Source organism: Pelophylax lessonae, assembly GCF_965119305.1.
Source record: "Pelophylax lessonae genome assembly, chromosome: 3".
Classification (NCBI taxonomy): Eukaryota; Metazoa; Chordata; class Amphibia; order Anura; family Ranidae; genus Pelophylax; species Pelophylax lessonae.
Window position 1 is genome coordinate 159,203,531 of NC_138770.1, and position 23,197 is coordinate 159,226,727.

The following is a 23,197-nucleotide window of genomic DNA, read 5'->3' on the forward strand; positions in this document are numbered from 1 at the left end:
CCAATTTTATGCAGTGTGCGGCATATGATCTGAGCACTAACAGGCTGACCCCCCACCCCTTCAACCTCTGCAGCAATGCTGGCAGTACTCATACGTCTATTTCCCAAAGACAACCTCTATGGTCCAAGACCCCTGTATGGTCTTGGCCACTGTGCTGCAGCTCGGTTTAGGGTCTTGGCAATCTTCTTATATCCTAGGCCATCTTTATGTAGAGCAACAATTCTTTTTCAGATCCTCAGAGAGTTCTTTGCCATGAGGTGCCATCTTGAACTTCCAGTGACCAGTATATGAAAGTGAGAGCGATAACACCAAATTTAACACACCTTCTCCCTATTCACACCTTGTAACACTAATGAGTCACATGACACAGGGGAGGGAAAATGGCTAATTGGGCCAAATTTGGACATTTTCACTTAGGGGTGTACTCACTTGTTTTGACAGTGGTTTAGACCTAATGGGTGTGTGTTGAGTTATTTTGAGAGGACAGCAAATTTACACTGTTATACAAGCTGCACACACTACTTTACAAGGTAGCAAAGTGTAATTTCTTCAGTGTTGTCACATAAAACAATATAATAAAATATTTACAAAAATGTGAGGGGTGTCCTCACTTTTGTGAGATTTTGTAAATCTGATAGAGGTTGCCAGCACATCAGTGACATTATCTGTAAACATAAACTATATTACCAAAAGTATTTGGACGCCTGCCTTTACAGGCACATGAAATTTAATGCATCCCAGTCTTAGTCCATAGGGTTTAATATTAAGGTGGCCCACCCTTTGCAGCTATAACAGCTTCAGCTCTTCTATGAATGTTGTCCACAAGGTTTAGGAGTGTGTCTATGGGAATGTTTGACCAATCTTCCAGAAGCACATTTGAGAGGTTAGGGAATGATGTGGACGAGAAGGCCTGACTCGGGGTCTCCGCTCTAATTCAACTCAAAGGTTTTCTATTGGGTTGAGGTCAGGACTCTGTGCAGGCAAGTCAAGTTTCTCCACCCAAACTCGCCCATTCATGTCTTTATGGACCTTGCTTTGTGCATTGGTGCACAATCATGTTGGATCAGGAAGATGCCATCCCCAAACTGTTCCTACAAAGCTGGGAGCATGAAATTGTCCAAAATATCTTGGTATGCTGATCCCTTAAGAGTTCCCTTCACTGAAAGGGGCCAAGCCCAACCCTGAAAAACAACCGCATGCCATAATACCCCCTCCACCAAATGATTTGGATCAGTGCACAAAACCAGTTCATAAAGACGTGGATGAGCGAGTTTGTGGTGGAAGAACTTGACTGGCCTGCACAGAGTCCAGACCTCAATTTGATAGAACACCTTTGGGATGAATTAGAGTGGAGACTTCGGGCCATGCCTCCTCGTCAACATCAGTGCCTGACTTCACAAATGCGCTTCTGGAAGAATGGCCAGATATTCCCATAGACACACTCCTAAACCTTGTGGACAGCCTTTCTAGAAGAGTTGAAGCTATTTCAAACTAGCACCAGCTTTTTGGAGGCGTGGTGGCAAAACAAGCTGCAGCACTGATCCCTGTCCTGCATCCTTCCCAGCTGCCAGCAGAGTTACCCAGTGCCCTGTGAAGGAAATGTAACGTTCCTGTCCATGCCTGCTGGACCAAGAGTCAGCAGCAATGTGAACCTTTCTGCTGACTGCTCTGTCCAACGAGGCCAAAACACTACCTTCCACATGACGGTAGAGAGCCAAAATGGCCTTAGGCGGAAAGAAATTACTTTTTGGAACCTGCCACTGTGGTACAGCACATTCCACAAATTCGTGAAAGGGAGCAAAGTCTATCAGATGAAAAGACAGCAATTGTAGTGCTAGCAATTCGGCAAAGCTGAGCATGTGGATGACTGGGACAGTATTTCTTTCTACAGTTCAGCAACTAAGGTAGTGAAATTTGCCTGCTGCTCCAATCAAGCGGTGGTGTACTGCTAGCAGATTGGGTGCAAGTCTCTGTGGCACTCATTGCTTTACCATCATCCCTCTCAATGCAGGTTTTTGAGAAGACATGAGGTATAGTAGGGTTAGAGATCCCAGATGAGGAGCAAGGAGAAGTATGCTTGTTTTTATCTTGTGGCTCTTTCAGGTGCTGTTGCCAACGGACTGCATGGCAGGTTTGACTCAAACTCAAAGCTCATCCCTATTTAACAGGACAGGCTCCACTCAGAGTAGGCCTCGCCATGGTCGACCAAAGACGTTGAGTGAACGTGTTCAGCATCATATTCAGAGGTTGTCTTTGGAAAATAGACGTATGAGTGCTGCCAGCATTGCTGCAGAGGTTGAAGGGGTGGGAGTTCAGCCTGTCAATGCTCAGACCATACGCCACACACTGCATCAAATTGGTCTGCATGGCTGTTGTCCCATAAGGAAGACTCTTCTAAAGATGATGCACAAGAATGACAGCACACAGTTTGTTGAAGACAAGTAGACTAAGAACATGGATTACTGGAACCATGTCCTGTGGTCTGATGAGACCAAGATAAACTTTTTTTCAAACTGTTTCAGATGGTGTCAAGCGTGTGTGGCGGAAACTAGGTGAGGAGTACAAAGACAGATGTGTCTTGCCTATAGTCAAGCATGATGGTGGAAGTGTCTTGGTCTGAAGCTACACAAGTGCTGCCAGCACTGGGGAGCTACAGTTCAGTGAGGGAACCATGAATTCCAACATGTACTGTGACATACTGAAGCAGAGCATGATCCCCTCCCTTCGGAGACTGGGCCGCAGAGCAGTATTTCAACATGATAGTGACCCCAAACACACCTCCAAGACAACCACTACATTGCTAAAGATGCTAAGGGTAAAGTTGATGGACTGGCCAAGCATGTATCCAGACCTAAACCCTATTGAGCATCTGTGGGGCATCCTCAAATGGAAGTTGGAGGAGCGTAAGGTCTCTAACATCAACCAGCTACGTGATCTCGTCATGAAGGAGTGTAAGAGGACTCCAGTGGCAAACTGCGAAGCTCTGGTGAACTCCATGCCCAAGAAGATTAAGGCAGTGCTGGAAAATAATGGTGGCCACACAAAATATTGACACTTTGGGCCCAATTTGGACATTTTGACTTTGGGTTGTACTCACTTTTGTTGCCAGCAGTTTAAACATTAATGGGTGTGTGTTGAGTTAATTTGAGGGGACAGCAAATTTACACTGTTATACAAGCTGTACACTCCCTACTTTACATTGTAGCAAAGTGTAATTTCTTCAGTGTTGTCACATGAAAAGGTAGAATAAAATATTTACAAAAATGTGAGATACTGTGTATATATACACATATATATATATATATATATATATATATATATATATATATATATATATATATATATATATATATATATATATACACACATATATATATATATATATATATATATATATATATATATATATATATGTAGCACCCTACAGGGTAGGAGCTAGGTAAAGATATAGTGGGCCTTGGCTGCCTAACAGCAAGGCTGCTGAGAGGGGAGTCTCCCCACTGGCTACATGAGAGGATACTCATTGGAAAGTGGAGGAAATCCAATCAGAGACACATTCAGGCCTGTATCTACTCCCAGAAGGAAGACTCTGCCACAGAGGATTCTAGAAGTAGGTATATGTTTGATGGGAGCGCATGACACAGCGTCTTTGGGGGGAAGCAGAGTCCCAGGAGGGAGAGTACAGCTGTCTCTCCTCCTGTCAGAAAGATCGGGTGTTCCGGGTGGCTGCCTGGGAATTCAGAGAATGCTGAGTTGAGCTGCAGAAGGGATCCGGTGTGCCGAGGACTAGTGGATGAAGAGGGGTTCAGTTCCAGGAAAGCCTGCCAAGTTCCCTGAGTACTGTGAACTGCCCCTAGGGGTCTGCCAAGTGTAGAGGGGACCACTTCAGAGAAGGTTCCAGGGATCCAGGAGTCAGCTAGCTGTAAAGGGGGTGCCTAGTCAGAGGACCCTGAAGTGTTAGAGGGGGTACCTAGTCAGAGGACCCTGAAGTGTTAGAGGGGGTACCTGGTCAGCGGACCCTGAAGTGTTAGAGGGGGCGCCAGTGGTTGGGCTCTGAAGAGCTAATGTGTACAGTCTGCAGTGTACAGAGTTAAGAGTTGCAGCAGCACAAGCAGTGACAAGGAGCTACCTCAGCCAGTGAAGGGTTGCAGGGAGCTGATCAGTGACTGTTGAGCTAAATCAAGTGTCAGAAGTCAAGAGTTCTACAGTCCTGGATCTTCTGAGTTAACAAACAAGTTAAAGTCAAGGTTCCAGCACTAGTTCAGCAAAGCAGTATTTTCAAGCGTCAGGAAGTGCTGGTCGGCATTCAGCTGGCGTCAAGACGGGCATTTTTGTATAAAGTCCCAGTTAACCTAGTTGAGCCAGAGGAGTATCCCACTCATTCCCTTCTCCCATCCCCAAAATACAATAAACAAAATTAACCAAAGATGCCAGAGTGGTCAATGTCTCAATTCTCACAATTGGGGTCACAACTTAAATGTGTTGGAAGTGTCACCGTTAACAATGGCAGACCCACATCAGGCTCAAGGCCTGGAAATATTGCTACATATATATAGATTATATTTATTGGATTATTTTTTGCACTTTATGTTCATGGCTTGCACTATTATCAGTTATACTGGAACAGATTGGTTGCACTTTAATAAGAACATTACATGTACCAGAAATATATTTCTAGTACCAATATGAAAGGATAATATTGCAGAATAAAATTTGCACTTTTGATGAGATATAATCCAATTTAGTCTCCAGATGGAAGAACACAATTTGGCTCCTTTACTGTAATGGAAACTTGGTTTTACCGAGGTGGTTATTGCAAAATCACACTGGTATAACCATGCTGAAACATGACGTACATCCCAATTTAATTGTTCTTGACCAAAAAAAATTATAACTCTAATGCCATTGGACCGGGCTGTCATTACTGTACCCTGTGCCAGCCTGGCCACTGCATAAGTGGATGTTCCATTCATCTTAACTTGGTGGGAAGAGGGTGTGATAGAAGGGTTGCACTTTGGTATCTTCACCTTGGGTGCCAAAGAGCATCTGAGGACCTTGCCCAGAAACTGCATGTATTTCATACTCAAGTCCCTAGGAATACTGTTACAAACAAAATAAAACTATATTAGCAATAAATATTCCTATGCCCTTATCAAAGCACAATTCTTCCATATAGTTATATGTGGACATATACAGTAAATGACCACATCTCAAGGTGTTTATTGTCAAAAAGAGGTGGTGCACAGTAAGAAATGCATTTTGGCATGGTAAAAAGAACAAAATTTAACTGTATAAAGGCCCATAATAGAAACATTTGTAATTGTAACCTCTATTTGTTTTCCAATGCCAAACGGATCAACGGGGTGAATCGGGCAAATCATTAATATAGCAGATTTGTTAAGGCCTGCATAACTTTAATGTCTTTACATTTAACATTTTTATTCTATTTTAAACAAATAATAGTTATCTAACATACAAGGTATACTAGTTTTTTAGCAGCTCTTGTACTTAAACCCTCCTACACATGTTCTTTTGGCATTTCCGTATATATTTGTAATCCATTGCCTGACTTCACTCCACAAAATCACATTTAAAATCACATAATCTTGGTAAATCTGGGTAGAACAATTTTCATCCTTTAATCTGAGTTAAATCTGCTATCTAGGAAAACCCAGCCAAGCAATGAATGACAGATCTGAGTAAGTCTTTAATCTGCAAAGCATTCATCTCCCACATGCTAAATCATTTCTCATAACTCTGCTCACCCGGTAGTAATATTTAGGTTGTAATACACCGATAAAATATGCATCTTCCCTGCTGTCCTTATTTTCATGTGGGTAGGTAAAATATTTTATCACTTTACATAGGTGTGCAAACACAGATGTAGCTGAAATAAATGGTTTTAAAAGTAATGTCTGTTTTTATAAATCAAATTGTCTACCATAACAGTCTATTGACTCTTAGTCGTGTTTATATATATATATATATATATATATATATATATATATATATATATGTATATATATATATATACTAGGGATCGACCGATTATTGGCAACACCGATATATCGATGGCCGATATGCACTTTCCCCGATATTGCCGTGAAGTCATCGCGTATGTTCTTCCATGTGTCTCCAAGCATTGGGACAGCTTCTACCTTCTTAGGCCACCAACCTCAGCCTCGTTTGGAGTCTCACAGTGCACACGGTGTGTTTACAGCCACCACGGCCACATACTAGAGTCTACACTGCAGTCGTGACAGTGAGATATTCTTTCTCAATCATACAGTGAGCCAAGGTACACACTGAAGAGTGACAAGTTTTATCGAACTGATATGCTGGGAAAGATTCACCAAAAGGTCGTTGAGAAAGTAAAGGCTGTGCTGCAACCAGATAATGTTGGCAACTCACTCTCATTCACGACTGACTGCTGGTCAGGACAAACAGAATCACTAATGAGTCTTACATGCCACTTCATTGACAGCGGATGGACAAGAAGGCATTTAAGGTTGAATACTAAAGTGATTCAAGGATCCCACACTGGGGAGTACATTAGAGAAATGTTTCTAGGCATGCTAGAAGAATGGGGAATCACCAAAGACCAAGTGATGCTTGTGCTTCGAAACAGCGGAGCGAACATGGTGAAAGGAATGAGACTTGCTAAAGTGTCAGACCTCAGTTTCATGGCACACACCCTCCCCCAACTGGTGGTAAATGATGGTCTGTTAAACCAGAAAGCTTTGCTTGACATAATTAGCATGCTGAAGAAGTGTGCAGGCCATTTCCACCATTCAATCCTTGCCAAACAGCGACTGAGGTGCATTCAGGAAGACCTTGGCCTACCCAAAAACAACTTCATTCAGGCTGTTCCAACATGATGTAACTCAACACTTCACATGCTGCATGGAATGCTGGAGCAGAAGCGAGCTCTTACCATATATTCAGGTGAATATGGACTTGGAGGACATTCTTGTCCTACTGCTGATCAGTGGGACATTGTAGCCAATGTCATTGAGACCCTCCTCCCTATAGAGGAAGTGACACTAGAGGTAAGTCATTACGACTCATCTGTGTCCTCTGTCATTCTATGTGTGAGAGTGCTGAAGATGCTTCTTTAACAGAATGAAGGACCCAACACACGTGACATCAAAGCATGTAGGCAGGCCATGAGGGACAGCCTTACCAAATGGTTTGAGAAGCATGAGGAGAATAAAAATGTTGTGCTTGCATGTCTTTTGGATCCTCGACACATGAACCATCCTTTCTCTTCTGATGATGTATTGGCCAAGGCAAAACAATGGCTGACAGAAGATATTCAACATAAGGTGCAGGAGGTTCCTCCTGCCAAAAACAAAAGTCAAGAAGAGCAGGTTTCTAATGTGGAAGAGCAGGATGCAGGAGAAAAATGTCCAAAAAGACAATGGACAGAAGAAAAATGTCATCGTGGTCAAATAGATGCCATGTTCAGTGTTTAATTGGGGCCTCATGTAGAGGATTCTTCGGAATCTGCAATAATGAGCCTAGATGATGAACTTTATCTCTGTTTGAAAGAACCAGTACTTGACAGAAAAAGTGATCCTCTTCAGTGGTGGAAAGACAATGAGGCATGCTACAAAAGACTTGCTTCTCATGCTAGAAGATACCTTTCTGCTCCTCCTTCCTCGGTACCAAGTGAGCGAGTTTTTAGTCAAGTGGCAGCAATTTATGAAAAGAAAAGAAGCCGTTTAACTGGTGAACATGCTGAAATGTTATGCTTTCTGCACTAGAATATTGTTCTACTTGACTGGGAGTATTGAAAGTGTAGTAGTATAGTACTAGTGTCCACTCCACTCCAATCTATTCCACTGTTTAGCTTTTGTCTAGCTTTTTTTTTAGCAATTTTTCACTGAGTGCGCTGCAGTTAAGGTTGCCACCTCATCCCTTTAATCCAGGACACATAATAATTACACAGGTTCTGAGGCTGATATAATGCACAGAAGGCACCCAGTGAGTTTAATTACCACCTTAATCAGCCACAGAACCTGTGTAAGTAATGTGTGTCCTGGTTTAAAGGGATGAGGTGGTAACCCTAGCTGCAGTCAGTGCAAAACTGCTAGAAAAAAAGCTGGAAAGTAGATTGGAGTCAGTGGACTACTGCTGTAGTAGTGTGCCACTCACTGCTGCAATCATTTTAAATCACTACTGCAGTGCAGTCACTGCAGTAGTGCAGTAGTGATTTAAAATTATTGAAGTGAGTGAGTGTACTACTGCAGCAGTAGTTAACTGACTCCCCCCTGTCTAGCTTTTTTCTAGCAGTTTTGCACTGACTGCAGTTAGTGATTTAAAATCATTGCAGTGAGTGCACTTCTGCAGCAGTAGTCCACCGACTCCTCCAATCCACTGTCTAGCTGTTTGTTGTTGTCTAGCTTTTTTCTACCAGTTTAATTTGCACTGACTTCACTGCAGTAGTGATTTAAAATCATTGCAGTGAGTGCACTACTGCAGCAGTAGTCCACTCCCCTGACTCCTCCAATCCACTGTCTAGCAGTTTGTTGTTGTCTAGCTTTTTTCTAGCACTTTAATTTGCACTGACTGCAGTAGTGATTTAAAATCATTGCAGTGAGTGCACTACTGCAGCAGTAGTGACTCCTCCAATCCACTGTCTAGCTGTTTGTTGTTGTCTAGCTTTTGTTTCTAGCAGTTTAATTTGCACTGACTGCAGTGTTAAAAATGTTAATAAACAAACATTAGCATGTGCAGTAACAGATTTGTGTCGAAAATTGTGTTTATTTTGAAAAACTTTAAATGTTCAAAATATCAGTGCCTAACGGCTGATACCGATATGCTTTGGCCAAAATATCAGTATTGGTATCGGTATCGACAATGAAAAACCGATATCGGTCGATCACTAATATACACTATAAAAAAGGTGTAATAGAAAATCGTATAGATAAATCCACAACACTAACAGCGCTCATGGACATAGTCTGTTAACATGAATGATATGGTCACTCCCAAATGAGAGGGATGATGTCACAAGATGGAGTTTTCAATCACACAACAGTTCCAGTGAGAGACAATTCAAATCCCAGGGAAAGGGTGTGAAGGATTCCTTAATCATCCACCAACAATCCACCAATCACCGGTGCTCCCCCCTCTCTCTTGGAACTCACCAGACAAATGATCAAAGCTCGCCTTCAGAATAAACTCCGATCATCATGTAGCTGTCTCCAAACTCGTATGATCAAACTCCATAGGACCTCCTAACCACAGGCACTGGTACACAGATTGGATCGCCTATTGGCACCGCTGCATGCTACAGGAAGCAACACAGAGGGATAAACAGCAGGAGTCTGCAGATCCTGTCCCCATCCAGCGACCTATAGCAACCAATGCCTATTGCCCTGTGCCGGGTGGGCACAACTAATAGGCATCATGAATGGAGTTCTATGTGAAGGCTATTAAAGTATATATGGAGTTTGATGCAAAACTAGTGAAAAACAGTCAGAAAAGATTAAATTTCAGCAAAATGGACTAGCTTGCTGCATAATTTTTTCACTTCGATTTTTGGGGTGTCTTTGAATTCAGCCCTCTGTAGGTTGATAATTTTAATTTCCATCAAACGTTGTGGTATCCTTTCCTTTCTAACCAATTACCCAGTACAAATCAGTATAGATATCCAGCATATTTTTCCCCATTGAGATCTGATTCCTTTAATTTTTTTGAGCAGTGTATATATATATATATATATATATATATATATATATATATATATATATATATATACAGTATATATATACACACACACACCTTTTTTTTTTCTTTTTTTTTTAAAGTGAACACAGGACATCTGGGGCTTATAGAGCTGGGTGTGGAGACTGCAGGGGGGGGGGATGTCACCAGGCCAGGAGACAGAGAATCAGCAGTACATTGATCTTTCCAGTGAATAGCTGTGCAAGGGGGCGTGCAACACAAGTCTGACCATTGGAGTACAGGCAGGCTGTGCTCCAAAGGTGGATGCAAATGAGCAAACTGATCATTTTAGGATGGATGTACTTTAAATAGAAAAGCAGAGGGAATGGCAGGACCACTAGGTATTTCACACAAAAGTGGAGGGAACAGGATATTTTTTCATACAAGTACACATATCAGAAAAATGAAATGTTGGGGTAATACAGTATACACTTTAGGGCACATGTACATGTACAGTATGTTTTTAGCTCTGCTATCCAATGGACAAACTGTTGAGCATGACTGCTTAGGTCACATGCACATTGGGCAATTTATTTTTGTCTTGTAATATTTGGCAGGAGTTCTGCTTTAAACAGTCATATTTAGAAAAATCTAGATTTTCCTCAGAATAACAGATTCACCAGAATTTTCATTTTCATGTAACTCACAGATAGATTTACTATTTTCTAAAATACAAAGTACTAGGAGTTGTGATTAGTTATCCTTCATATGTGTCATTGTTTGATTGTACTTAGTAAATTTTAGCTGCAGATTTGTTTGCTGTTTTCTCCTTAAAACAAGCCTGTAACTCTGCTCATTTAGTTTGGGAAAAAAAAGAGTTCCACAATAAAATAGGCATTTTATTTATGCAACAGCACACTAAACTTAAATCTTAAAGTAAATTTAAAGAAATTTTAATTTTTTATTTATTATTCGTGTTATAACAAGGTTAATTTGTTTGAGGAGGCTCTGTGTCATCTATGATATATTACCAATATGGCACAGAGAGGCTGAGCTGATAGCAATTTTGAAATCACTGAAGAGTATTCTTGGTTTGTTTACAGTTTCATTTCAAAGGCTTCAGTCTGGTCGTATATTTGAGTATGAGGTCATTACCCGGACAATGGCGGCGTTTCCGTTTCCGGTCTTCCGGAAAATGGCGTTGTGACAACTTCCGGTTTCAGAAGAAAAGACATCTGATCTTTCTATTATTTTTTTATTTTAAATAAGATTTTATTAATTTTTCAATTATCTTTCTATTATTTATTGGAAGTAAGTAACAGACGCCAGTGTTAGGCGAACCCCTGCTGAGAATGTTATTTTACACGAAACGCATCCAGGACTTGGCCTACACGCTGGCGTCCGTCCGCTGTATCCCTGTTGTGGAACGGTGGACCATCTAATGGGAGTTTCTGCTTCATTGCTCTTTTATATACATGTACATGATTTACCACGAAATTGAATAAATATACTACACTATAAAACATCTTTGGCTCCATGTGGTGAGCATTTTCATCTAGTGTATCCACGGTGAGAAAAAGGATGACCTTTTAGCCTCAAGGGATATCTCCACAGGGATTTGACTCAAGGCTTGGCTCTCTGGGAATTCTGGTGAGCATTTATATATTTGTGATGGAGGGTTAGTGTGTAATGTAACGCACCAGCTGTGGAAGGTCTATCACCCTTTTTGGACCTCTTGTGTGAACTGTGCTCTATTCTCGGATACCTTAGGAGCTCCTTGTTCTTTATCTCTCAGACAATGTGGTTTATGGATTTTTAAAGAATTGAACTTTTATTTATATTTACTATTAGCCATTATCTATGGATCATCAGGGACTGATTATTTAGTATTGACTAGCTACCATCCAGCGCTGCACTCACCCCTTGTTTTTCTTGTTACTTTGAAGGTATTTTAGTGCTAGCAGCTTATGTAATCACAGCACTCGCTCCCCATTGATTGATTGAAAAGCAAAAGCTGTTTTTGATTTAATTGTGGAGATAAATAATATACATAAAATGGTTAATGTGCAATTTATTTATACTTTTACTGTATTTGCTGCAGACAGAACCGGAAATGAGAGGAAATTCCTCCAAATGGGGAATCACATTTTAGACTTTTGTCATTGGAGCAGGCTTCTCATTAGACATTTCCACTTACCACTATCATATTTTGGATTTCCCTGGAATAATAGAGAGACATTTACTTTCTCTAATATTCCTGGTGACAGTGGCCCCCAGGCATAATAGAGAGGCTAAATGTCCCATGCAGTGACCCAAATAGTAAAAAAAAGCTTGAAAGAGTTTCTAATCTTTTTTTCCCATTATGCTACATAAATGAAGTCCATATTATTAGATCTCAGTGCAGTGAATTAGGAAATGTTTCCATCCCTATACAAATGTAGCACTAACCCTGCAGGATCTGCGGGTTGTATCAGGTCCTCTGTTCCTGCCTTGACCCCGCTAAAGGCCTCGGCCCATCTGGCACTCCAGGTTATACTCACACAAGCAGGTAACAATTTACAAGCTTTTTGGCTTTTTTGAGTGGTAAAACCTTAAAATTAGACACGAAACAGGTTAGTAAAGTCACTTAGTATATTATCACTTTGTAATGATGAATCAGAAACATATAACAATTTCCAGGTCAACAGCAGTGTGAAGTACTAAATTAAAGCATAACTGATTTCAGAATAGACATGCAGGCATGGAATATTAGACTTTCCCTGGGTCAGCATAAACAATAGTCTCCCGACTTAAAAGTGTGATAACAGGCAGCCTTAAGTTAGTAGTAACAATATTAGGGGCTATGCTGGTGCACACTATAAAAACATAATTTGCCCGTGGGACTTTAGATGAGGCGCAAAACAGTCAATAATAAAATCAATCAAGTAAAGATTTATTGGTAAATACAATTTCCAACAGATCAACAGTGAAATAATTGCCATATAGTCAAGCAGATTGGTCATTATATAGATATTAATTCTGTAGCTAGATACAGTGTTTCAAAGATCAATCCATAATAGGTGTGAACTTGCATCTATGTAATCCAACGCATTTCATGATATAGTGTCACTTCCTCAGGGGTTGATGCACACACAAAAGTAGAAATAGTTTAGGAATATATGAGACGCATAATACAATGTATTCGATTATTGCAAACAATGGCTACCTAAAGGGGACCCATACTTACAAATCTGCAAGACATCACATGCTCATGACCTAATGGTAGTCGCCTGGAAATGTCTGACCCAAGAGCAGTGGGTATAGGATTTGAAGGGCCCAGCAGTGCAAACAGGACAAGATGGAATGGGGGGCATGGAGAGCAATCCAACAGGTCCTCCACCATGATGGCTGTGAAAGATGTGTCCTATGTGTTAGTATACAGTACATGACATAAAACTACCACTTAGGTGTTGATAAGAAAGGAATAATATGTGTAAAGAATGCGAGATGTATGTTCAGTACATACATGAACATGTGTGCAAAACATATATATGACAAAAGGATAAATAGTAAAAAAAAATAAGAAAAATTTAAAAACCAAACCCTCATGGCTCAATGGGAAAATAGAGGGTGTGAGTGAGCTGCTAAATTGGGTGCAAAACCACATGAGATATATCAGTAGGTAAAATCCAAGTATAGCCTAGTATGACTACACCTAGATATAAGTGGGCTATCTCTTTGGTGCAAGATCAATGCAAAAAAGGTTCAATATTGACATCAAACTAAGTAAAAATAGGTTAAAAAAGGGGGAGATGTTGAATGGAAATAACCTACCATGGAAAGACATGCTGCCAAGGAGTGAGGAGTGATGTGAGCGACCACAAGCTTTACATGTATGTATATTTTTACTTGGATTTTACCTACCAATATACATCATGTATTTTTGCGCCCAATTTAGCTCACTCACAACCATTTTTTTCCCGCAGAGCTATGAGGGTTTGATGGTTGGTTGTCCTTCCCCCCTTCTTTTGATTTTTTAATTTCTCCTACTTTTTTTTTATTGTTTATCCTTTTGTCGTTTATATGTTTTGCACACATGTTCATGTATGTGCTTTACATATGTACAGCTCACATTCTTTACACATATTATTCATTTCTTGTTAACACCTAAGTGATAGTTTTATGTTGTGTATACTAACACATAAGACACATCTTTCGAAGCCATCACGGTGGAGGATCCATTGGATCGCTCTCCATACCTGCCATTCCATCTTGTCCTGTTTGTACTGCTGGGCCCTTTGAATCCCATAACCACAGTTCCTACTACTATTAGCTCACGAGCATGTGATGTCTTGCAGATTTGTAAGTATGGTTCTCCTTTTGGTTGATAGCCAATGTTTGAAATAACAGAATACATTGTATTATGTGTGTCAAATATTCCTAAACTATTTCTATTTTATAAACACTTGTGTGTGCATCAACCCCTATGTCACAAAACGCGCCAGATTACATAGATGCAAGTTCACATCTATTATGGATTAATCATTGAAACACTGTACCTGTCTATGGAATAAATATGTATATATTGACCAATCTGCTTGACTATATGGCTATTGTGTCACATTTTAGTGAAAAAATAAAGGTGCGCTGATAAACGTGCGTAAAGCTGCTACCAAGATATATATGTGATGTAGATGTAAAAAAAGGTTGGTGCGCTAAACTTAAATTCCACAAATATATAAACAATGCATACAATTTATATATTATATATATATATATATATATAATATATATATATATTATATATATTTGTGGAATTTAAGTTTAGCGCACCAACCTTTATTGTGTCACATTTGATCTGTTGAAAATTGTATTTACCAATAAATCTTTACTTTATTGATTTTATTAATGAGTGTGTTGTGCCTCATCTAAAGTCCCACTGGCAATTCATGTTTCTTTGTATATTGTATGGAGATGAAGGTGTCTCACAGGGCACAATCAACCATACTTCGTTAGTATGCTGGTGCACACAGGTGGTGGAAAAGCTAGACCACAAATGAACTTTAAATACTTAAATATAACCAGCAACCTAACAACTGAATAAGAAAAGGAACCAATTCACAGTTCTTTAAAAGTAATTCTTCTGCCGGTTGATGCTGGGGCCCTTTGGTAATGCTGGTGCACTAGTAGTTGTTAATTAGACTGCATGCAGTAAGATGGGTAATTATGGACTGCTGTTCAGTGTGTGCAGTGCAACAAAAGACCTGCTTACCAACTCTCTGGATTGTAGTAGCTGTCTGTAGTGATGGAGGGGGGCCCCCAGATGTGGCAATGGGTGCTGACCTCTTCACAGGAACCTGGTGTGCAGCGTGGCCAGACTGTCCCAGAGTGAAAAAGCACTGGTATCTCTCTATGCTGTGCTGTTTCTGCTGATCCTGCTGGGACAACCGTCCAGACCATGGAGCCATAGCTAAAGGATGGGCAGAGTGTGCAGGCACATCTGTGTTCACTTGCTGAGTAGCGGTTTAGTATTGTTGCACACAACTCTGTCAGCGGTCAGCTGTGTAAGGTACCAATACTTCTTAATCCTCTTCCACGCAGATTCCCCTGGAACAGTCACTCCAACCGCTTGGCACAAACCACTCACAATTTAAATATAAATTCCTCTTAGAATTCCTCCTGCTCCCAGAGTTTATTGGGGTTTGTAAAATCATAGGCTCAGTTATTACACTCACACTGTTATGGCCCAGACTACATCTCCAAACATTCCCAGTGCTCTTAACTTCTTCAACATCTCTCCCCTGTGGCTAAAAAAGAGGGCATTGTTCCACTAGGTGAGTGAGACAACTAAAGATAATGTCCTTCTAATATAAGCAAAGTTCCTGGCTGTGCAAACTTTGTGACTGTCCTCTAGAAAGCGTCTGGTTCGGCTACTAAGTTTATATAACTAGTCTATTTGGACTTAAAGTATGTTCAAACATCTAGGAATCTTTGCTCACTTTTGGTATTAATTCAATATTTTAAAACACAAGGGAAAGATTAACCAGGACTGGTAATCTTCGCTTCACAATATGAAACCTTCCAGGTTTTCTGCCGCCATTAGAAACTTCAGCATTAGGAAAAGGGATAATTTACTTGACTCTCGAAAGAACTTGGATATTGATCTGTTTCTTTTATCATACGTTACTGTTACAGAAAAATACCATGTAATCTAGCTGATTTTATAAACAAAGGTTTTCTGGGAGACAGCTCCTATTATGACTGATGTAATGATTGTCGGCTTAAAAGTTTGCTGAAACATTTTCGGAAAAAGTAAAGTTACAGGCTAACTAACTGTGTTTGAATCCTTACGTTTTAATATATTTTTAAATGATATAGGGTCTGGAATTAAAAGCACCATTTCAGTGTTTTCGGATGACACCAAGCTCTGCAGTGGAATAATATCCTTACATGATGTCTCAAAAGTAAAAGCCGACCTCAATGCACTGTTTAAGTGGGCAACTGTGGTAAATGAGGTTTAATGTTGATAAATATAAAGTTATTTACTTGGGGGCTAGAAACATGTACACATCTTACATACTAGGAGGAGGACAGCCGGGGGAATCAGCGGCGGAGAAGGATCTGGGTGTTCTGGTAGATCATAGGCCTAATATTAGCATGCAATGCCAAGCTGCAGTTTCCAAAGCAAGCAAAAAATGCTTTTTGTATTAAGAGAGGCATGGACTGCAGAGAGAGAGAGAGATCATTTTGCCTCTGTACAAATCATTAGACAGACCTCATCTGGAATATGCAGTTCAGTTTTAGACACCAATTCACAAAAATTATATTGGAGAACTGGAGAAAGTGCAGAGAAGTGCAACCAAACTGATAAGAGGCATAGAGGAGCTCAGCTATTAGGAAAGATTAGAGGAACTGAATTTATTCTCACTTGAGAAGAGGAGATTAAGGGGGGATATGATCAACATACACAAATACATAAGTGGTCCATATAGTGAACTTGGTATTGAGTTATTCACTTTAAGGTCATCACAGGGGATACTCTTTACATCTGGAGGAAATGAGATTTCATCTCTAAATACTGAAAGGCTTCTTCACATTAAGAACTGTGAAAATGTAGAATATACTCCCTCAAGAGGTGGCTCTGGCCAGCTCAATAGATTGTTTTAAGAAAGGCCTGGCTTCTTTCCTAGATACACATAATATAACTTTATGCTAATATTTAAAGGTAAAGTTGATCCAGGGAACATCCGATTGCCTCTTGGAGATCAGGAAATATTTTTTTCCCCTGCTGGAGAAAATTGTATCATGCTTTATTGGGGTTTTTGCCTTCCTCTGGATTAACTCTGGATAAAGGATTGTAGATATAGGATTGTATATACTTTTTTCCTGTTTATTGGTTGAACTGGATGGACTTGTGTCTTATTTTAACTAGACTAACTGTGTAACTATGGAACTGGATCAAACTAAAATTTGTCACTAAAAAATATTTTGACCAGCGGGTATTTACGGTAAGTAAGGCATTTAGCATTTGTGCATAGACTTTAACTGTTTTTTTGGTACATTTATCACTAGTAAGATACATTACTTTAAGCTAAATTGGAATATGTTAAAGTGGAACCAAAGTCCTTTGCAATGTCTCTTTTGTAAAAAAAAAAAACTTGTCTTTGGATCCTGGTAACCTTTTGTTTTCTGTGTACAGTGCACAGTGCATGCATCATGCAGTTTACATACTGGCTCTATTCTCGGTATGCCAAGAATAGGGCTGGGTGCCAAGTAGCTGAACTTGTGTCCTTTGTCAACCAGACTAACTATATAACTGTGTAACAATGAGGCGTGTGTGCGTGGTCGCCAAATTACTGATGCCACGCTTGGCCACGCTACAGGTGCCTGGAGGATACGGGACCGAAACAGCGGGGGCCATAGAGCGTGCATGCTTTTACTGAATGCCTTCATTTCAACTTACTCCTGTAAGTAGAACCTGGAGGGGAGAGGGGCTATTGTGTTTTATTTTGTTTCATTAAAAGTTGCGGAATTACACTATGTGCCCCCACTCTATTTATTTACATGATATGATGAATGGAGTACTTTATGAAGGCTACTAAATGTCACATGGAATCTGGATCCTATGAGTTTGGAGTCACATATCCGTGGATCGGTGCATGGTTGAGGGAGAGTTTTGATCTAACATCTGGTGAGTGTCCAGAGAAAGGGGGGAGCACCGGTGATTGGTGGAGCTTTGGTGGATGATTGAGAGATCCTTCACACCCTTTCCCCGTTTTTGTGGACTGATTCTCACTGGATCTGTTTGAACTTCAGACTCATCATTTTTTCCATGCAGGAGTGACTTTAGCATTGTATCAGCATATTATGTTCATTAGCGCTGCTAGTGTTGTGGGCTTATCTATATATTTTTAGATTTTTCTATTACACCATTGTCATGCATTCTTTATTATAGCAGCAGCTGAGACCCATACATTCAGGGTTCTTTGTTTATATATATTTGCATCTCTGGTAGAATTTGAGCGCAGGGTGAGTGAGTTCTTTCATTTGTAGCGCTTTTGTGCATTTTCTTTACTCCACTTCACTAATGAGGCTGATATATTAAAGGAAAACCCAGCAGTGATAGATTCCTGTGCCCCTCCACAGGCACAGAACAGGAGTTGGGTGTGTGCCATAATCCATGCGTATGTTGTGTATACTTGCACATTATGGCAAAAGTTAACCCCCACCGGGACTCAAAATGAGCATCATGGGGTGCTTGAAGGCAGGTGTATGGTTCCCCTTTAAGGATTACTCCTATTTAGAGGTGGAATGCTGAGTGTTGAAGTGGGATGACCCTTTATTAGGGCCGAAGAGGTTTTTAGATTATTGGGATATAGACAATGGACTTTAGTTTGGCTGTGAGTACCACAAAGTTATTCCTTTGTTATCAAGATTCAATGATGTGATCATTTGCATTGATCTGTTTTGTCCATTATCTGGACAAGTTATTGACATTGAAATTAACTGTTTGTTACTTTGCTCTACTGAGAGTGATGTGAAAGTACAGTCAATGCCTGCGGTGAAAAGTTGTGTGATTCTACTGCTGCAAAACTGGTTGGAACTCCAGTGGGAGGTGATAGAGAAAAAGGAGTCCTTCACCTGATGGTGAGAGAAAACCCCCTCATTTATCATGCGTGTCTCATGGGCCCAGGGTGGTCTGTTGGGCTTTTGGAGCTTCTGTCTGGTCCATGAGTTTAACATAGGCATTTGTAAGAGCTGGGGTGCCCCTTACATACTAGTTTAGGGCATGTGAAAATGGTAGACATTAGAGATCGACCGATTATTCTCAACACCGATATATCGGGGGCCGATCTGCACTTTCCCTGATATATCAGAATCGGCCTTTTGATTTACCGATATTGCTGATATTTTTGTGACATCATTGCGTATGTTGCGCCACACGCCTCCGCACACTGGACAGCTCTTAGGCCGCCTCCCTTTGCCTCCTACAGTGTCTTACCCGCTGCTGCCCACTGGAGTCTGCATGGGGCATAGGCAGTCGGTCTTGAGAGTCAGGACAAGAAGAACTCTGCTACATCTAGTGAGTGCAGTGATAAAGAGAGAATGACCAGCGCTACGGACTGTAATATATGAAGGGAGTGTGGAATAAAAGGTGTAAGCTGCCACCAATCAACCCTTAAGTGCAAGGGTGAAAGTGCAAAAATAATAAAATGTGACGATTGGTATTGGCGCTACCTTAAGGTGAGTAAAAAAAGTACAATGCCACAGACAGGCGTGAGTGAAAATAATAATAAAGAAAGTTAGATGACCCACAAATTGCAAAGTATCACCGATTAATTGTGGGTAAAAAAACTCTTTAAGAAATAGTGTATAAACAATGTGTTTATTCAAATTATCCAGAATCAAATCAACAACCAATATGGTGATAAGTGTGAATAACAGAGTTTTATGGTAAAATGGTGATAAGTGTTAAAAAAAATTGTCCCACAACCACGTGTATTACAATGGCCTGGTATATGTGCCACACATAATGTGATTGAGTGATCGATAAATGCTGTTATGTAGAGTCCAAACAGGCTACTAGGTGGCGCTTTGAATAATATGACCTGTACAGCGATGTGGAGGGGGTCTCTTCTCCGTTGCGGGGGAGCAGCTACGAGCCGGTGATGATTGCCCTAGGTGCTCACACAAAGAGAAGACCCCATAGTGAATGAAAAATCCGTATAGTAATACAGGAAAAGGCGCAGTACACTCACTGTTTGGTTACGATGATCAGGATCAGAAGAACGGTGCGCGCCGGGATGCTTCCGCGTTCCACGGCCGACAACCGGAAGTGACGTTAGACGTACGAGACTCCGCCCTACGCGTTTCATCAGAGGGACGTCAACTGGACGTTATTTTATTTAACACTTATCACCATTTTACCATAAAACTCTGTTATTCACACTTATCACCATATTGGTTGTTGATTTGATTCTGGATAATTTGAATAAACACATTGTTTATACACTATTTCTTAAAGAGTTTTTTCACCCACAATTAATCGGTGATACTTTGCAATTTGTGGGTCATTTAACTTTCTTTATTATTTTTTTCACTCACGCCTGTCTGTGGCATTGTACTTTTTTACTCACCTTAAGGTAGCGCCAATACCAATCGTCACATTTTATTATTTTATTATTTTATTATTAGTGTGTTCAGTGACCAACAGTGTGACACACGTTCTGTATTCTATCTGTTCTGTGATAAATAATAATAGTGACCAACAAACACTCTGACACGTGTTCTGTATCTCTCTGTTCTGTAACACAGCCACCGCGGCCACCCACTCACCACCTACAGCTGCCCGGTGCCAGCCAGCAACCCAGTCCCACACAGTCCAACCAGCCAGCCACAGGCCCTGCCTGAGTCCTTCTCCGTCTTGACTGTACCAGCTCTCCAGCCACAGGCCCTGGGCCTGTACGTGCCAGGCCAGCCACCACACAGGGTGCCAGCCAGACAGCCACCCACCACAGGGTGAAAGCCAGCCACCCACCCACCACACAGGGTGCCAGCCACCACACGGTGCCTGCCAGCCAGAAAGCCACCCACAACAGGGTGCCAGCCCCCACAGGATGCCAGCCATCCACCCACCCACCACACAGTGCCTGCCAGCCAGACAGCCACCCACAACAGGGTGCCAGCCACCACAGGGTGCCAGCCAGCCACCCACTCACCACACAGTGCCTGCCAGCCAGACAGCCACCCACAACAGAGTGCCAGCCACCACAGGGTGCCAGCCAGCCACCCACCCACCACCCGGTGCCTGCCAGCCAGACAGCCACCCACAACAGGCTGCCAGCCACCACAGGGTGCCAGCCAGCCAGCCACCCCCCACACAGTGCCTGCCAGCCAGTCAGCCATCCACATCAGGGTGCCAGCCACCACAGGGTGCCAGTCAGCCATTTTGTGTAAGCCTAAATTAGTGTCTGACTCTGACTGACTCTTTCTTGTTTCAATGGAGATAGAAAAATTAAAAGTGTGGTCTGGGAGTATTTCTCTTCTCCATCGCCAGGAAAATCAGTAGCACTGTGCAAAACATGCAAAAAACAATGTGAGCATGGGTTTAATAACTGCAAAAACCAAAAATACCTCTAATCTTTGGGCCCATCTAAGAGCCCATCATCTTGAATTGTATCATGCAGGACAGAAAAAACAAAATGAATCACAAGGTGAATCATCCCCATCCCAGGCAACAATAACAGATATGTTTCAGAAAAAAAAACAGGTGGCAAAAATCTGATGGAAGATCACAACTGCTGGACAAAGTAATCACTGAGATGATGGTCACTGATAACCAACAGTGTAGCTGTTGCCTTGCTACTGATAACCATTTACAATAGTGTCTGACTCTGGATTTAAGCAGTTGATGTCCATAGTGGAGCCAAGATACACACTGAAGAGTGACAAGTGTTTCGAACTGAAATGCTGCAAAAGATTCACCAAAAGGTTGTTGACAAAGTTAAGACTATGCTGCAACCAGGGAATGCTGGCAACTCACTCTCATTCACGACGGACTGCTGGTCCGGACAAACAGAATCCCTAATGAGTCTTACATGCCACTACATTGACAGCGGATGGACAAGAAGGCATTTGGTGTTGAATACAAAAGTGATGCAAGGATCACACACTGGGGAGTACATTAAAGAAATGTTTCTAGGCATGCTAGAAGAATGGGGAATCAGCAAAGACCGAGTGATGCTTGTGCTGCGAGACAGTGGAGCGAACATGGTTAAAGGTATGAGACTTGCTGAAGTGTCAGACCTCAGATACATGGCACACACCCTCCAACCAGGGCCGGTGCTAGACTATGTTATGCCCTAGGCAAGACCAGCTACTTGCGCCTCCCCCGCCCCCAAAATAATAAAAAAAAAAGGGAAGGGGTTAAAAACTCCTCTATGTCATACCCAGTGACCCTGATCTGATGGCTCCTCTATGTTATGCTGTCATACACAGTGACCCCCATATTCCTCCATGTCACACCTGGGGACCCTAATGTCCCTCTATGCCACACCAAGGGACCCCGATGATCCTCCATGTCACACTAGGGGCACCTGATGTTCCTCCATGTCATACCTAGAGACCCTGATGTTTTTCCATGTCACACCTGGGGACCCTGATGTTCCTCCATTGCACACCTGGGGACCTCAGTCCCCCATGGCACACCCAGGGACCCCAATTCCTCATGGGACACCTGGTGACTCTGAAGCCCTGTTACACCCAGTGACCCCTATCCCCCATGGCACACCTGGTGACCCTGATTCCCTTTCACACCAGTGACCCTCCATGTCACCCCCAGGGACCCTGATCCCCTGTTCTGGGGACACTCACTGGGCGGTATGAAGAGAGTGGCCCGCACTCTGCCCACCTTCACCATGATCCTGCTAATTCCTTCTCCTAGGATGCTCCTCTTCTGGACCACAGTGTTCACCACAGCTCCAACCGGCTCCAGGTGAAGGGAGAAGCAGCAGTTAGAGAACTCCTCACGTCCCTAATCCTCAACCTCCTCAGACCATTCCAGTGCCTCGTTGTTTCTGCTCCAGTAAAGGTGCCGCCCTCCAGTGCCAAGCTTGGGGTCAGGTTCAGCTCTCCTTCGCTCCCTGCTTAATACCGACCCAGGGAAATGAACGGCCGCCCACCAGCTCAGTGCAGAGAGTCACTTCCTGCCCAGGGTTTACACCACTCAGCTCCAGCCAAAGAGGATCATCATGCAGGCAGCACTCCTGTGGGCTCTCTTCCTGCCTCTTGCCCCCCCCCCCCCCCAACAGTGGTGGAAAGCCAGGGCCTGGTAGTTCAGCCACTGCCCCAGACACCTGGCATCTTCCTCTGTCCATTCTTCCTCCCCCACTGCCGCCCCCTCCCCTCAGCTTATAAGGATCATTCATGATGGACAGAGAGTGCCGACTCATAGCTGCACCTCTAGGTTGCAATGAGCCCTAGGTGGCTGCCTAGTTTGCCTAGTGGTAGCACCGGCCCTGCCTCCAACTGGTGGTAAATGATGGTC